Source organism: Oryctolagus cuniculus, chromosome 3 (assembly GCF_964237555.1).
Source record: "Oryctolagus cuniculus chromosome 3, mOryCun1.1, whole genome shotgun sequence".
NCBI lineage: Eukaryota > Metazoa > Chordata > Mammalia > Lagomorpha > Leporidae > Oryctolagus > Oryctolagus cuniculus.
The window spans coordinates 32,001,782-32,019,362 of NC_091434.1; the positions used below are offsets into that span (position 1 = coordinate 32,001,782).

At 48.2% G+C, this 17,581-nt stretch overlaps 1 non-coding gene across 1 annotated transcript in view; it reads left to right on the top strand.

Annotated features, from left to right (window-relative positions):
* LOC108176937 (uncharacterized) overlaps nt 1–17,267 on the top strand; it is a 28,682-nt gene extending 11,415 nt beyond the window's left edge. The window contains exons 3-4 of the transcript XR_007920303.2: nt 12,053–12,132; nt 15,901–17,267. This is a non-coding gene — a transcript (uncharacterized protein). The remainder of the gene's footprint in view (nt 1–12,052; nt 12,133–15,900) is intronic.
* The last annotated feature ends 314 nt before the right edge of the window (nt 17,268–17,581 follow it).

Sequence of the window (17,581 nt, forward strand, 5' to 3'; positions counted from 1 at the left end):
TTCCTTCTAGACAGGCGACTTGCCTGTGTCCTCTCTCAGACCGGAGAAGTGGTCTCTAGGTAGGAAGTCCTGGATATTTTTTCCCAAAGTCTCCAAAGGACTATTTTGAAAAAAGAAGGGAGGAAAGGTATGGGAAATGGAAAGGAAGGAAAAAAAAATACCAGCTCCTTGAAGATGGATTAGGAGGACACCCAGCAGAGAACAGGGAGGCCTTGGGATTAAAACTTAAAAATCCTGAACTGTCCCATCTGATGCACAAACGGACCTTTCCACCCTCTGGAACACAATCCAAAGGGTTTTCCAGTTAGAGGAAATCGTGGAAATGCAAGGGAAAGGGGAAAAAGGGCTGGAGAGCGGGTAAAGGACATAGGACTGCAAAGTGACAACCACAGGACTTGGCCTAACTCCGATCTGGTTAGGTCCAAAGCAAAGGTCCTTGTTCAGGACTTTTTAAATAAATAATAAAAAAAAAAGGTCAACAAATAAAAATAAAAACTTGCCTAATGCTCTTTTTAGTTTCCTGCTGTTTTGCAAACACTAACTAATGAATTCATCTGCCCCGGCAAGACAGCCCCTGCAGAGGGAGGTAACTAGTTACAGGTTCTCAGGCCATATCTGCTAAGTAAACTCACAAAACAATGGGCTAGAAGTTAAGCCCCTTGTGCGGGGAGAGGCAGCATGAAATTAATTAATTGCATCATGTCTGCAGCTGATAAAGCAGGGCTAGTGGGTGGCATATTTTACAGGCACAGGCCTTTAGGTGTAAGTGGAAAATCCAAATAGTTGCTTCTCTAAGAGATTCGAGATTCCAGGATCAACCCTGTTCAAACTAAGGGCCCCAAATGAAGGGGCGAGTTGATCAGAGCAAAGGGACGAGCTGGGGTTGGCTGGGAAAGGAGGGAGGGCTGTTTGTTCAAGTCAGTAACTAATGTAGCCATTTCCATTTCCTGGACTTTAAAATGCACATTTAGTTGCTTTTATTTGTTTGAAAGGCAGATATACAGAAACAGAGACAAGAGCTCCCACTCACTGGTTCACTCACCCTGTGCCCACAGCAGCTGAGGCCAGGAAAGGATTAAGCCTGGGACTGGAGCTCAGCTGGGTGGCAGGGACTTAACCACTTGAGCTATCACCCACTACCTAGCAGGGTGTGAAATGATAGGAAGCTAGAGTTGAGAGCGGAGCCAGGACTGGAACCCAGGCCCAACAATATGGGACGCAAGTATCCCCAGCTGTGACTAGACCATTTAGCCAAATGCCCACCCCTTATCTGGATGTTTAATTCAAAATGAAGATGAAAAACAAAAAGACAGTGAAGATGTGTGCACCAATGCAATGACATTCAAGATAATGTTTTTCTCTGCAAGCAGAGTTTATCCAGCAAGGACCCCTCCCATATCATCCCTATGCCTCCCATACCTGTACCCTCCTATCCAATGTGCTTATGTATGTCTTTTAAACTGTATCATATAGAATTTCAAAGATACATATGAACTCGCCACCCCCATGTACCTGTCACTGAGCCTCAACCACAGTCAACGCGTGTGGTGAACTTGCATGGATTTGAGGCCCACCTGAGGGTCTTGTTATGCAGATTGCTGGGTCCTACCAAAGCTCTGACTCAGGAGGTTAGGCTGGACCTGAGGATTTGCACTGTTAACAAGTTTCCAGGCGATGCTGGTGCTCCCTGTCAGGCAACCACACTTTGGGAACCATTGATCTGTATGCATCCATTCATTTTTCCCTTCTGGTATTATTATTAAAGCTAGTCCCAGACATATCACTTCATCTGAAATCGTCAGGGCTCTAAAAGGTAATGCTATTATTACATCTGAAATACTTGATAATTCATTCACACACATTTAATCATTAAACATACAGTGAGTTCTCTAATTTCCAATGATTTGTGAATGTCATGTTTTTATATTTATTTTTTGATTATTTAAAAAATTAATTTGAAAAACAGAGCCAGAGAGAGCAGGAGAGAGAGAGAGAGAGGAAGAGAGAGAGACATCTTCCATCTTCTTGTTCACTCCCCAAATGTCCACAATAATTAGGGCTAGGTCAGGCTGCAACCAGGAACCTAGACTCAATCCCGGTATCCCACATGGGCTGAAGGGACTCAAATTCTTAAGCCCTCGCCTGCTATCTCCCAGAGTGGGCATCAGCAGGAAGCTGGTTCAGAAGTAAAGCAGGGACTCAAACCCAGGCACCCTGGTATGAGAGTGCGTGTCTTAACCATTGCACAAGGCACTCCTACGGTTTATTTTAATCAGAATCCAAATAAAGTGCAGTGTTGTGATTGCATGCTATGTCTTTAAGTGCTTTAATCTTTTTGAAAACTTTAATTCTTTTTTTTTTTTTTTTGAGAGGTAGAGCAAGAGAGAGAGGACACGCTCCCGTCCTCTAACCCCCTCCTCAAATGCCCACAATAGCCAGGGCTGGACCCTGAAAGCTAGGACTTAATACAGGCCTCTCCCTTGGAACCTAACTATTTGAGCCGTCACCTGCTGCCTCCCCGGGTGTACATCAGCAGGAAGCTAAAATCAGGCATGGAAGCAGGATTCGAACCCAAGGACTCTGATGTGAGATGTGGCCCTTCCAGAGTTTTAACCACTAGGCAAAACATCCACTACACGCCCCTTAATTTTTAACCATTAACTCTCCTCCAGTTCTTTTAATTTCTAGCAATTAACTTGCTGAAGGACCTTTATCAGTTTTTAACAAGCAGAATGGCATAGCAGTAAGCTCCGAAAAGTCCACTTATCTGCTTGGCTCCGCCACAAGCCTTGTGACCTTGTCAGGTTGGGTGACCTGTCCCTGACACTTAGGTACTGGTAGATGTTTAACAACCAGCTATCTAGGAAAAAAAAAATGCAAACTCTGATTTGTACATTTGCCAATTTCCGTGGTGTAAATATCCGCGCCATGGCCACTTTCAAGGGGTAACTGCTATGACACTGCACGGAGTGTGGGGCAGAGGAGGGCAGTTGCACTTTCTTTCTTTCTTTCTTTCTTTCTTTCTTTCTTTCTTTCTTTCTTTCTTTCTTTCTTTCTTTCTTTCTCTCTTCTTCCTCTCTTTCTTTCTTTCTTTTTCTTTCTCTCTCTCTCTCGTTCTTTCTTTCCGTCTGTCTTGCTTTCTTTCTCTCTTTTTTGTTTTTATTTAAGAAGTAGAGTTACAGACAGTGAGAGGGAGAGACAGAGAGAAAGGTCTTCTTTCCATTGTTTCACTCCCCAAATGTCTACAACAGCCAGAGCTGAGCTGATCCAAAAGCCAGGAGCCAGGAGCTTCTTCCGGGTCCCCTACCCGGGTGCTGGGGCACAAGGGCTTGGGCCATGGCCATCTTCCACTGCTTTCCCAGGCCATGCAGAAAGCTGGATTGGAAGAAGAGCAGCCAGGACTAGAACCGGCGCCCATATGGGATGCCGGCACCACAGGCGGAGGATTAATACACTGTGCCACAGCATTGACCCTCTGCACACTGATCTACACTATGGGGAGTCTGCAAAAAGAACATGGAAAATGCATACGAAAAAACTATGCAAGGATTTAAAAAAATTATACCATTTCCATGAAGGTACACTCATTTTTCCACAATACAGATATGAAAGGGAAAACAGCCTCAAACATAGATGCTCCTGAAATGGAGCCAAATGGGGCTGGTGTTCAGTGTGGAGGTTAAGCCACTGCTTGCCCACATCCCAATATCGGACTACTTGAGTTCAAGTTCTGACTCCACTTCCAATTCCAACTTCCTGCTAATGCACCTGCTGGGAGACAGCAGGATATATAATTTAGATACATACTTTTTAAAATATAACATATTTAATGATAAATTTATGGAATTTTTTAATCATAGCCTCATTTAATTAGCAGCCAGCTTTCCTAATGCTTGGAATTTTAACCATCGATGCTGGCTCTTGCATGCTGCTGTCCGGAAGCTGGATCCTTCTCACCTTGAACTGGGATGCACCTGTGGCAGTAGCTCTACGTGGCAAGGACTGTAGGAGAGTACATACTCTAGGACCGGTGCTATGGTACCTCGAGTTAAGCTGTGACTTTGGTGGCTCACGTCCCATATTGGGGCGCTGGTTTGAGTGGCAGTTCAAGTCCTGGCTACTCCATTTCCAATCCAGCTTCCTCCTAATGTATCCTGGGAGGCAGCAGATGATGACTCAAGAGCCTGTGCCCCCACCACATAAGTGGGAGATCTAAATGGGGTTCTGGACTCCTGGCTTCATCCTGGCCCAGCCCTGGCTGCTGCAGGCATTTGAGGAGTGCACCAGCAGATGGAGAATCTGTGTGTTTGTGTGTGTGTCCCTTGCTCTCATTCTGCCTTTCAAATAAATAAATCTTTTTTTTTTTTTTTTTTTTTTTTTTTTGACAGAGTGGACAGTGAGAGAGAGAGAGACAGAGAGAAAGGTCTTCCTTTGCCATTGGTTCACCCTCCAATGGCCGCTGCGGCCGGTGCGCTGCGTGATCCGAAGGCAGGAACCAGGTGCTTCTCCTGGTCTCCCATGTGGGTGCAAGGCCCAAGCACTTGGGCCATCCTTCACTGCCCTCCCGGGCCACAGCAGAGAGCTGGCCTGGAAGAGGGGCAACCAGGATAGAATCCGGCACCCCGACTGGGACTAGAACCTGGTGTGCCGGCGCCGCAGGCGGAGGATTAGCCAAGTGAGCTGCGGCACCGGCCAATAAATAAATCTTTTAACAACAACAACAAAACCCACAAGGATTGTTTAAAAGGAGAAGGCGAGTGTACACTTGCGCACACAGCAGCAGTTCAGTGTTCGTCCTTAGTCAAGTGCATGCCACCCGCCATCACCTGGCTGGGCCAGGAAAGAGCAGTGCTGTGGCCTGGGTCAAATCCACACGAAATATCCACACGAAGCCACTGTCCGAGTTCCTGGGGCCTGAGCAGCCTGGAGGACGTGAGTTCCCCGGGGCCCAGGAGTTGACCCTTGGGCCTGGCCTGGTCACCGTACAGATTCCAGCTGCCTCAGCAGAAATGGGAGCCAGGCAGCCTGCTCCGCCCCTCCACTTTACACAGAGGCCACTTAAACTGTTTGCTAAAATCAAGACCCTTCTTTTGAGGTGGATCAAGTTACTCCCAAGGTGATTATTGTTTCTAATGGTCTGCAAACAGCTTCTCAGCTATTAACCCCTCCAGCCTCTCAGGGACACTTGGACAAGCCTGCCCCAGCAAAGGCAGACTCCAGCACCAGGAGCTATTGGGACCAGATGGAATGGGGTCCTGTGCCAGCCAACAGGTTGCTGCCAACTCACTGCAGGCTCAGCGCTCAGCGCTCCTCTTCCCCAAGCAGCCTGCGACCCCACCTGCAGGGGCTCTGCAGGTGCCTGGGAAGTCCTCCAGTTTCAGCCTCCCAGTTGCTGTGAACGTTGTCCCCAGAGCAGGGAAGGAAAGGGGCAGGATCAAGTAGCACTAAATCCTTCCTGCTCAGACTTTGGATTCTCAGCCACCACTGCGCACAGGATGAGCTGCTCAGTTCTCTGCACTTCAGTTTCCTCGTCTGTTCAGTGGTGATCACAACACATCCACCCTGTAGGGTCGTGGGGCAAATTATTTATTTTTTATTAAAGATTTACTTATTTATTTATTTGAAAGTCAGAGTTACACAGAGAGAGGGGAGAGAGAGAGAGAGAGAGAGAGAGTGAACCATCTACTGGTTCACTCCCCAATTGACTGCAATGGCTGGAGCTGCACCAATCTGAAGCCAGGAGCTTCTTCTGGGTCTCCCATGAGGGTGCAGGGGCCCAAGGACTTGGGCCATCTTCTACTACTTTCCCAGGCCATAGCAGAGAGCTGGATCGAAAGTGGAACAGCTGGGTCTCGAACCAGTGTCCATATGGGATACTGACGCTTCAGGCCAGGGTGCTAATGCACTGTGCCACAGCACCGGCCCAGGGCAAATTATTTATAATGTGTGGAGAGCACACCACAAAGTACCTGGCATCTGAGAAGCTCAAGATAAGCAGCTGTTGCTATTATTGCTATTTTAATATTTTAGTGCATATAGGCGCTGCTATGGCTAATAAAATTAAAATTCACTTAAATGCAGTACATTCAGTTGTTCTTTCCATAGGCTTTTTTTTTTTTTTTAAAGTTTGTTTATTTGAAAGGCAGAGTTACACAGAGAGAGGAAGAGACAGACAGAAAGATCTTCTATCCAATACTTCACTCCCCAAATGGTCACTACAGCCAGGACTGGGACGATCTGAAGCCGGGAGCCAGGAACTTCATCCAGGTCTTCCATGTGGTTAAGCAGGCGTCTAAGCACTGATTGGGACCATGCTCTGCTGCCCTCCCAGGCACATTAGCAAGGAGCTGAATCAGCAATAGAGCAGCCAGGAGTTGAACTGCTGTTCATGGGTATGCCAGTGACCCGCTGTGCCACTACCCCGGACAGTTTAAGATGGATACTTTCTCATTTGATAGATATCAGAAGTGTCCGAAGGAATGTCTTCGGAGGGACCAGGTCCTCATTCTTAGGGAACACTGATCTAGCCCAGGGGAGCTCTTCACTGCCTCCACACACCTCAGGAGGGCCCAGTCTGAGACACCCAGGTGTGATGGAGAAAGCACGGCCCGAGAGTAAACAGTATCACCTTGCAGGCCAAGAAGAAAGAGGCAGGAATGAGGAGAAGGGAACCTGGGATGAGGTGGGGTGGGAGGGTGTGGCTGCCTTAAAGGAAAAACCAGCCTGGAAAATAGGACGTCAACAAAACATTCTTGTACCCATTAGTGACACCCTCAAGATCTGAGTGTTCTAACATGGAAAAACAGTGACTGTTCAACAAAACAAACCAGCAGTGTTGAGACTCAGCGATGACTGTTTTCCGCCTTGGTGCTTATCACACGAAAGCCTTCCCGACCTGTGCTGTCACAGAGCGGACTACACAGGCGAGCCCCTGGATGTGGGTGCACACTCGTGACTCGGCCACCTGGAGAGGGTCTTGGCAAGGCTATTGAAGGACATGAACAGCAGTTAGCTCCAAGAGGGAAATTTATCTTTTTTAGAAGACTCATTTATTTATTAAAAGGCAGAGAGAGAGAGAAAGAGAAAGCTTTCCATCCACTGGTCCACTCCCCGTTTGGCTGTAATGGCCGGAGCTGGACCGATCCGAAGCAAGGAGCCAGGAGCGTCTTCTGGGTCTCCCACACAGATGTAGGGGTCCTGGGCCATCTTCTACTGCTTTCCCAGGCCATAGCAGAGAGGTGGATCGGAAGTGGAGCAGCCAGGTCTTGAACTGGCGCCCGTATGGGATGCTGGCACTATAGGCCATGGCTTTACCTGTTACGCCGCAGCACCGCCCCCTGAGAGGGAAATTTAGATGTGGGAAAATAATCACATTGCTTACTTTGTTGTTTCTGTATAGTTCTACAGTAGTCATGCACTGTATTTTTCCCTGTCAAATTCACATATAACTGGAATGATAATGCAGTATATGGTTTGTAAGCACACAGTTTGTTCAGTTCTTATTTTAAAACATTTTTGTGCTTATTTATTTGAAAGACAGAGTGACAGAAAGATGGAGAGACAGAGAAAGAGAGAGTGCTTCCATCCACTGGTTTGCTCCCCAAATGTCCACAACAGCTGAAACTGGACTAGGCTAAAGCCAGGAGCCTGGAACTCCTTCAGGTCTCCCTTGTGAGTGGCAGGGGCCAGAGTACGTGGGCCATCTTCTACTGCTTTCCCAGGCACACGAGCAGCGAGCTGGATCCAAAGAGGAGCAGCTGGAACTCAAACTGGCACTCATATGAGGGATGCCAGCGTCACAGGGAACTGCTTAACCAGCTGTACCACAGTGCTGGCCCTGCCCAGTTCTATTGAATGCACACACCTACGTCACTCACACCCCTAACAAGACATGGAGCACTTTCAAGATGCAGAGCTTCACCAGATTCTCTCGTGCCCCCTCCCAGAAAATGTTTTCCTCCTCCCATGGCCCCCACCCCCCATCCTCCCACCCGCTGCAGGCCCACACTGACCTGATTTCTGGTTTTGCCTGTGGGAGAACATACACAGTATGTTCTCTTGTCTCTGGTTTCTTCCACTCTGCGTTCACCCTTGTTGTCACACGTGTTAGCAGTTTGTTCCTTTTCATTGCTGAGTAATATTCCATTGCAGATCCCACCACTGTTTGTGCCTTCGTCTGTCAGGGGACGCCTGGACTGTTTTCAGTTTCGATTATTAGGAAAGAAGATTCAGGAAAAACACTCAAGTCTAAGTCTCTCTCTCTCTTTTTTTTTTTTTTTTTTTTTTTTTTTTTTTTTGAGGGGACAGTGAGAGAGACAGACAGAGAGAAAGGTCTTCCTTTGCCATTGGTTCACCCTCCAATGGCCGCCAAGGCCGGCGCACTGCACTGATCCGAAGCCAGGAGCCAGGTGCTTCCTCATGGTCTCCCATGGGGTGCAGGGCCCAAGGACTTGGGCCATCCTCCACTGCACTCCCGGGCCACAGCAGAGAGCTGGCCTGGAAGAGGAGCAACCGGGACAGAATCCGGCGCCCCGACCGGGACTAGGACCCGGGGTGCCAGCACCGGAGGTGGAGGATTAGCCTATTGAACCGCGGTGCTGGCCTCATGTCTAAGTCTTTTTGAGGACGTATGTTTTCCCTTTTCAGAGGATACCTGGGAATAGGCTTGCAAGATTAAAGTCAACTGCTTTATGCATTCTTTTTTTTTTTTTTTTTTTTAATTTTTTTTTTGACAGGCAGAGTGGACAGTGAGAGAGAGAGACAGAGAGAAAGGTCTTCCTTTGCCGTTGGTTCACCCTCCAATGGCCGCCGCGGCCGGCGCGCTGCAGCCGGCGCACCGCGCTGATCCGATGGCAGGAGCCAGGAGCCAGGTGCTTTTCCTGGTCTCCCATGGGGTGCAGGGCCCAAGCACCTGGGCCATCCTCCACTGCACTCCCTGGCCACAGCAGAGGGCTGGCCTGGAAGAGGGGCAACCGGGACAGAATCCGGCGCCCCGACCGGGACTAGAACCCGGTGTGCCGGCGCCGTTAGGCGGAGGATTAGCCTATTGAGCCGCGGCGCCGGCCCTGCTTTATGCATTCTTACCACTCCTCAGGGCCTCATAATCCACTGCCAGGTTGAAACTGAGTCTGGGCTAGGGAGGAGGCATTATGGTGCAGTGTGTTAAGCTGCTGCCTGGGACTCTTGCTGGTTTGAGTCCTGGCTCCTCCATTTCAGACCTAGCTTCCTGCTAACGCATTCCAGGAGGCAGAGGTGAGGCTTCAGGTGCTTGGGCTCCTGCCTTCCACATGGGAGACCCAGATGGAGTTCCTGGCTCCTGGTTTTGGCCTGGGCCAGCCTTAGCTATTGCAGTCGTTTAGGGGCGTGAACCAGAGAGTGGAAGATCAGTGTGTGTGTGTGTGTCTGTGTGTGTTTGCTTCGTTGTCACTCTGCCTTTCAAATAAGCAAATAAATCTTTAAAAACAAAAAAGGAAAGAAAAAGAATATGAGGGGAAAAGCTGGAAAGAGGAGGCAGCATGCTTTGAACAGAAAACCCAGGCGCTGTGATTTGGAAGACCTCGCCCAGACCATTTAGGGAAGTCAGTCTCTCAGGGTGGGTCTTTTCAGGTAGACACCCCAAGAATGAGGGTGGGGTATCATCCAAGGGCTCCCCTTGACCTTGAGTTGGGAAAACAAGGTCAGGATCCCTGTCACTGAGCACACGTGAGGAAAAGATGGTGTTCAGCGCAGCTCTGTGCACCTGGCTCGGAAAAACCAAACGAGGGGCTCGTCTCGATCCGAACAGCTCTGTCTTTGACAAGCCTCCAGTTTGCAGTCTTGGGATGAGTTTTGTCTTTCACTCCTGTTCTTCCTACCCCTACGACCCAGCAGGGCAGGTGAGTGATCCAAGCCAGATTCCACCTGCTGACAGCGTGAATTAGGGAGCAGGTGGAAGGGGAGTGTGCCACGAGAGGTTGAAGGAGGGGCAGGGGTGCCCCTCGGCCCTTGTTGAGGGGAGCCCTGTCACGGAGACTTCAGCCCTGCACCCTCGCCTTGACGCCTGCTGGATTGCTGGTCACCATCTACCGTGGCTGCCACGTAGTTGTTTTCTTCCCCACTGCACTGTGATAAACAAGAAGCCAGGAGAACTGTGTTTTCAGGTCGTGTCTCTTCAAGTTCCCATGAGTGGTAAGAGTCCATTGAGCATTGAATGAATGAGCCATCCTGCTTGTGGCTGCGAGTTGGTGGTGGTGGTGGGGCGGGTGGGGGGGGTGGTGGCTGAGGCATCATTTTGAAGGCAGTGGAGGGAAGGCTGAATTGCCTGAGTGACCTAATGCTGGAATCACTATTTCCAGAGTGTTAGATTTTCCTGCTGCCAATTCCAATGTAAGTGTCAGAATTCTAAGTCCCTCCCGTGAAACCTTTCCCTTTGTTTATAGGAAGGAATAGTTTCCCTGCCTCTGGCAGGATTTTCAACATGGTCAGGGCAGAACATACATAGCTCAAAGTGCTTTCAGGGAAGGGAGAGGAAAGAGGGAGGAATGTGAGCGTTAGGATTTTACGGATTTTCTCCTCCTGGCCAGCGCAGTGTTTGCGGCTCTGATTGCAATAATTTTGTCTGGACCTATTATTCTTTCTTTGCTCCCACAAGCACGTTCCTGGGAAAAGATGCTTTGGCAGCTGAGAAGAGTAGGAGCAGGAAGGCGGCAGGGCCTCTGGATTTGATGCAAGGCCAAGGCTGGAATGAGAAAGCCGTCAGAATGCTTATTTCTGAAGGCTACAGATGCCCTCTGATTAAAGTACCCAAGAAACAATGATGCCACTGACTTTTATTTTGTTTCAAAGAAAAAGAATGAACGATACTTGAAAAGAAATCTTGGCTGCTAGTCCTGATCCATCACTATACAAGATAACTTGGCCAGACCACCTCCCACCTGGACCCTTCAGGGGGCTTTCATTCAGCAAGACCCATAAGGGGATTAGGTAAAAAGACAAGGGGAGGGGGCTAGAGTTGTGGCCCAATCGGATATGCCGCTGCCTACAACACAACCCATATGGGCATGGGTTCAAGTTCTGACTGCTCCACTTCCCATCCAGCTCCCTGCTGATGCACCTGGGAAAGCAGCAGAGGATGGCCCACATGTTTGGGTCCCTGCACCCGCATGGGAGACCTGGATGGAGTTCCAGGCCCCTGGCTTCAGTCTGGCCTAGCCATAGCTGCTGTGTTCATTTGGGGAGTGAATCCATGGATGGAAGATCTCTCTTGGGGTGTGTCTCTCCCTCTCTCTCGAACTCTGTCTTTCAAATAAATAAATCTTAAAAAAGAAAAAGAAAAAAAGAAGGAAAAGAAAAAGACAGGGAGGGTAGGAATTCAAGAACCTGCAATGAGCATCTTGCCCAGTTTCTCTCTCTCTCTCTCTAATTTTAATTTTAATTTTTTAATTAAAAAGTAGAGAGTTAAAAAAAAAACACAGAGATCTTCTGTCTGCTGGCATATTCCCCAAATACCTATAACATCCTGGACTGGGCCGGGCTGAGGCCAGGAACCTGGGCTCAATCTGGGTCTCTCACATGGGTGGCAGGGACCCATCTGCTTGAGCCATCACCCGCTGCTTCTCAGGGTGTGCTTTGGCAGGAATCTGGATCAGAAGAGGAGCCAGGACTTGAACCCAGTGTTGCTGATAGAGGATGCAAGTGTCCCAGGTGGCATCTTAACTGCCATGTCAAATACCACCCTCTCCCCATCACTGCCAAAAGATCATTTGGTGGAAAACTACATGACTTGCTTTTAAAAATACAGGTAATTATATGCATACAAGCATAATCTAGATTGTACAGCTGAGCTGCCCACCAGGGTGCTATTGAACTCTTGAAATGTGGCCAGTCTGAATTGAAATTGCTATCTGGGTGAAAAACACAGTGGATTTTGAAGATTTAGTACCAAATTAAGGATGTAAAATATTTCAGTAATTTATTTGAATAGTGTGCTGAAATTATATTTGGGATATATTGGATTCAATAAAACACATCACTAAAATTGATCTCACCTTGACTTAATTTTTTTTTTTTTTAGTGTGACTCTGAGAAAATGTGAAATTGCATATGTGGCTCACATTGTTCTCCTGTTGGCAGCTCTGTTCGAGAGCAGAGGAGGTAAACCCCAGTCTCAGGGCCAAGTCGGCCTGAGTCCTGCTTTTGGGAATTAAGTGTTGCTGGAACAAAGCCAGGCTGTACTCACTTGGGTATTGGCTGTAGCTGCTGCCCGAGACTCTCCTTGGACCAAAGTTGAGTCAGACTCCTCTGAGTTTTCTACTTGTCTAGGCCGACCTTGGGCTTCCCTCTCTGTCCTGGTAGAATCCAGTCTGAGCAAGGTCTTGCTAAATCAGTTGAGTGAAAATCCCCCACCCTCCATATCTTATCACCCTGGCCTACCTTCAGCAAGAATTCTGTTGAGTCGTCCTGGCAAGAATCCCCTTACTCCTGACGTTTCCTCCTAGTAATTTTCCACCCCCTCACCCCTGCCCTGCTCCTTGAGCCGCAATAGCCAGGGCTGAGCCAGGCTGAAGCCAGGGTCCAGGAGTGCTTTCCAGATCTCCCACATGGCTGCATAGGACCCAAGCACTTGGGCCATCTTCTATTGCTTTCCCAGGCACATTAGCAGGGAGCTGGATCGGAAGTGGAGCAGCTGGAATGAACTGTGCCCATATGGGATGCCAGCACTGCAGGCGGTGGCTTAACCCACTGCACCACGATGCTTGCCTAATAAACAAATATTTAAAAAAAGAAAAAAGGAATACATGGGGCAGGCATTTGGTACAACAGTTAAGACACTACTTTGGGAGCCCATATCCCGTGTCAGAGTGCCAGGATTTGAGCCTTGGCTCAGCTCTCAAATCCAACTTCGGGTTAATGCATACTCTGGTGCAGGAGATGGCTCAAATGGTTGGGTCATTGCCACCCATGTGGGAGATGCAGATTGAGTTCTGAGCTTCTGGCTTTGGCCGGCCTCAGCCCTTGCTATTGCTGGTGTTAAGGGAATGAACCAGCAGATGGAAGCTCTTTCTGTCTCTCTCTCCCTCTCTTTCTCTTTCAAACATATAAAACATGTTTTTTTTTTCTTTTTTAAAGATTTATTTATTTATTTGAGAGGTAGAGTTACAGACAGTGAAAGGAAGAGACAGAGAGAAAGGTCTTCCCTCCGTTGGTTCACTCCCCAAAAGCCAAAATGGCTGGAGGTGCGCTGATCCGAAGCCAGGAGCTTCCTCCAGGTCCCCAATGCGGGTGCAGGGGCCCAAGGACTTGGGCCATCTTCCACTGCTTTCCTAGGCCATAGCAGAGAGCTGGACTGGAAGAGGGGCAACCGGGACTAGAACCTGCGCCCATATGGGATGCCGGTGCCGCAGGCGGAGGATTAACCTACTGTGCCATGGCGCTGGCCCCTAAAACATTTTTAAAATAGAGAAAACACTATTTCTGTCAGCAGTGGAGAAAAACCTGACCTTAAGCGGTGTACGTTTTAGGAAGGGGGCAGGCCACGTATAGAGCTGAGGAGTCCAGGAGAAGTACAGGGTCACTGTAGGTATTTGGAATGTTAAGGAGACAACAATAAAACTAGCTGGCAGTTCCTGAAAGCTTTCTGAGTATCTGCCATGGCTTGCAAAGTCATGTTTAAAAAACAGAAATAACTTTATTGATTTTTATTCTTGTAAGTGTAACCCATGCTCCTTGCAAAATTCAGAAACATAGAAAAATATGAACTCTATAATTTTAATGGAATTAGTCTATAAATACTGTTTGATAATCTACTGTTTTCACCAACAGTAACTTTGAACATCTTTCTGTGATAACACATATCAATCTGTAGCCACAGAATATGCTGTTGTATAATTGTCAAATTGGACTTAATGCTGATTAGTAATGTCAATTAATTTAGTTTTTTAAAAAAGATTCATTTATTTATTTGAAAGGCAGAGTTACACAGAGAGAGGAGAGGCAGAGAGAGAGAGAAGCCTTCCATCTAATGGTTCACTCCCCAGTGGGCCACAACGGCCAGAGCTGTGCCAATCCGAAGCCAGGAGCCAGGAGCTTCTTCCTGGTCTCCCACACAGGTGCAGGGGCCCAAGGACGTGGGCCATCTTCTGCTGCTTTCCCAGGCCATCACAGAGAGCTGGATCGGGAGAGGAGCAGCCAGGTCTCTAACTGGCCCCCATATGGGATGCCGGTGCTTCAGGCCAGGGCGTTAACTCGCTGCAGCACAGCACCGGCCCCAGTGTCAATTAATTTAATCTTACCTCACTTAATGACTCCGCCTCCGTTTTACAGTTGAGGAAATGAAAGCCTGGAGACATGAAATAACTTGCTCAACTGTGCATATTCCACTCCTAACCACGCTGGACCACACTGGGGAGCCAGCCTGGAGAAGTAGCACCCACAGGACTGAGGAGGACTTGACTATTGCTCTCCCTGCCTGTATTGCCCCAAACTGCACTTCTCTCCATTTTCCTAGAGTCGACTTAAGCCCAAGCTGGGTCATGTGGGAGCTGTGCTCCTCTGGGATGTGCTGACTGCTTTTGAAAGTCTCTTCATGGTGAACATAACCTGCTTGTAAACGGTTTGAACAATTCAGAAAGCAACTTTCCCGTCCTGGCCCCTCCTCTAAGTATGGAGTCTGGGAGGCCTGGCCCAGACCTGGAGGACCGTCTCCCACACTGCACCGTCCTTGAAACACAAGCAGTGCTTTTAGCAGAATGGGTGTACAGTGATACTCTCAGGAGACTTGCTGTTATTGCCTAACCATACAGCATGGATCTGTTTACACAGTAGCACTCATAATCTATTTAATTGTTTTTAACAGCTATTTTAGTAATTGCTTTTTAAATGAAAACGTCAGTTAAAGTTCTGATTGAATACTAGAATAATAACTTTAAAAAAAAAGATTTATTTTGGGGTCAGCGCCTTGGCATAGTGGGTGGAAGCTGCCACCCACCTGCAGTGCCGGCGTCTCATATAGGCACCAGTTCAAGCCCCAGCTGCTTCACTTCCAATCCAGCTCCCTGCTATGGCCTGGGAAAGCAGTAGAAGATGGCCCAAGTATTTGGGCCCCTGCACCCACATGGGAGACCTGGAAGAAGCTCCTGGCTCCTGGCTTTGGATTGGTATAGCTCCAGCAGTTGTGGCCATCTGGGAAGTGAACCAGTGGATAGAAGATCTCTGTCTCTCTCTGCCTTTCTTTCTCTGTAACTCTGACTTTCAAATAAATAAATAAATATTTAAAAAATTATTTTATATATTTGAAAGGCAGAGTTGCAGAGAGAGAGAGAGAGAGAGAGATCTACTAACCTCCAGTTCACTTCCCAAATGGCCTCCACGACTGAGGTTGAGCCAGGCCAAAACCAGGAGCCAGGAGCTTCTTCCAAGTCTCCCACATGGATGAAAGGGTTCCAAGCACTCGGGCCATCCTCCACTGCTCTCCCAGCCCATTAGCAGGGAGCTGGATCAGAAGTGGAGCAGCCAGGACTCAAACTTCTGGCCCCTAGAATAATAAATTTTAAGAACCATTTTACTCTTTTGTCTTTGCCGTCAGCAAGGGAATTCATGTTCATGATCTTGCACTGGGCACAGTGGCCAGTGAAGCACAGCTCTGAGTCAGTGTTGCAAGACAGGGTCCCCATCAGTTTTCCATCTGTGACAGTCTGGGAGCAAAGGACAGGCAACACCAGGGAATGTGATTGTCTCTGACCCTCCTGTTCTTGCACAATCAACAGCGTCACACACCTGTAAAACCCAAAATAATAACTGTCGCCGTAATTACGACCTGTCACGGGAGGTAAGCATGTGTTGTGGAATGTCAAAGTCGTGTCCAGGCAGGGTCGGCTGAAGAATACCGACTCAGTGTCTGTCCCTCTTTTCCTGCGTTTGCAGCCACCAGCTCGACTTGAGTCTCTTCTCCATCGTCATCTCCAGGGGCCTCCTGACTACAGACTTCCTCTGCTACAATCCACTTGACTGATCACACTGCCTCAAGACACAATTTTCTACACATTGCCCCTGGTTCAACCCCCTGGACAAAATCCCAGCTCTGGACCTTGGCATCCAAGGTCCTTCGCGATGCAGCCCTGGCTACCGTTGCCTTATCTCTGAGTCACTCTATGAGCCCATCTCGCTCTCCAGCCAAAAGGTGTCCTTGGCCCTCCACATGTCTTGCTCATTGCTCAGGCCTCCTCTGCTAAGTCTCTGGCCTCGTGGGCCCTGCCTGGCCCCCCAGGTTGTCTTGGGAAGACTCCTGAGCACTCCTGGTCCTCACCAGTCCAACATAGCGTTGGCTCCATCCTCATTCTCCTGCTGGTTTTGTTGCTTATTTTTCCTATGTAAAGATTGTATCCCAACTAGACTATACTAAACACGAAAAGGACTTTCTCTCCTAGCATTTCATACCTTCTAGAAAACATACCCAAGCACCTTCCGCGTCACACATAGTCAATAAAAGAGCTGACACAAATTGCTTAGGGCATCCACAGTGCTTCTGAAGTGGTCAGGCCACGGCGACCTTCTCTTTCTGGAATCCTGGGTATCTTGCCTCCTCTCCGGGCCGTTTATCACACTGTTGGTACTTAACAGGACAACTTGGAAATGTTCCATGAAGGTATACAGAGCCTCCTTCCCCGCCACGTCCCACCCAGGATGACCACAATTTATCTCACTGTGCTCTACTGATGACCGTTTAAATTATTCCCAGTCTTTCACTAGAAAAAAAAAAAAAAAAAAAGCGGCTCTGAAAATCTTGAACCTCTGTGGATATTTCTGCAGGGTAAGTCTCTTAAGGTGAAACTATTAAGACAACAGGCATGTTTGTAGTTTCAAGATATATTTTCTGGCTGGCGCTGTGGGGCAGCAGGTTAAAGCCCCGGCCCGAAGTGCTGTCATCCCATGTGGGTAATGGTTCTAGTCCAGGCTGCTCCTCTTCCAGTCCAGCTCTCTGCTATGGCCTGGAAAGGCAGTGGAAGACAGCTCTCAAGTCCTCGGGCCCCTGCACCCACGTGAGAGACCTGGAAGAAGCTCCTGGCTCCTGGTTTTAGAGTGGTTCAGTTCCAGCCGTTTCGGCCATTTGGGGAGTAACCCAGCGGATAGAAGACCTCTCTTTTCTCTGTGTTTCTATCTCTCTCTGTAACTCTGTCTTTCAAATAAATAAAAATAAACTTTTTTTAAAAAAGATATATTTTCATATTTCCCTCTTTGAAGCTGTTTGAGAATGGACACTCCCCAGTGATGTACGACAGGTAAGTGATTGTGTTCAGTGTTTTCAATGGATTCTAAGGAGCAGAAGAACCATATTTGATTAAACCATTCTCTGACTTTTCTGTTTGGGCTTTGTCTCTTTTCGATAGATAAACCTACTTTGTTGTCCTAGAAACTGAGAACTTGATCCTTTGATTTACAAATCACATAGCTTCTGCTTGGAACAGGAACACAACATTGAAGCACCTAACTGGCAGTGTTCGGCCTATCGGTGGAGACACTGGTTAGGATGTTTGTGTCTCCTGTGGGTGCCTGGGTTCAATTCCCAGCTCCAGCTTCTGACTGCAGCTTCTTGGTAATGCAGACT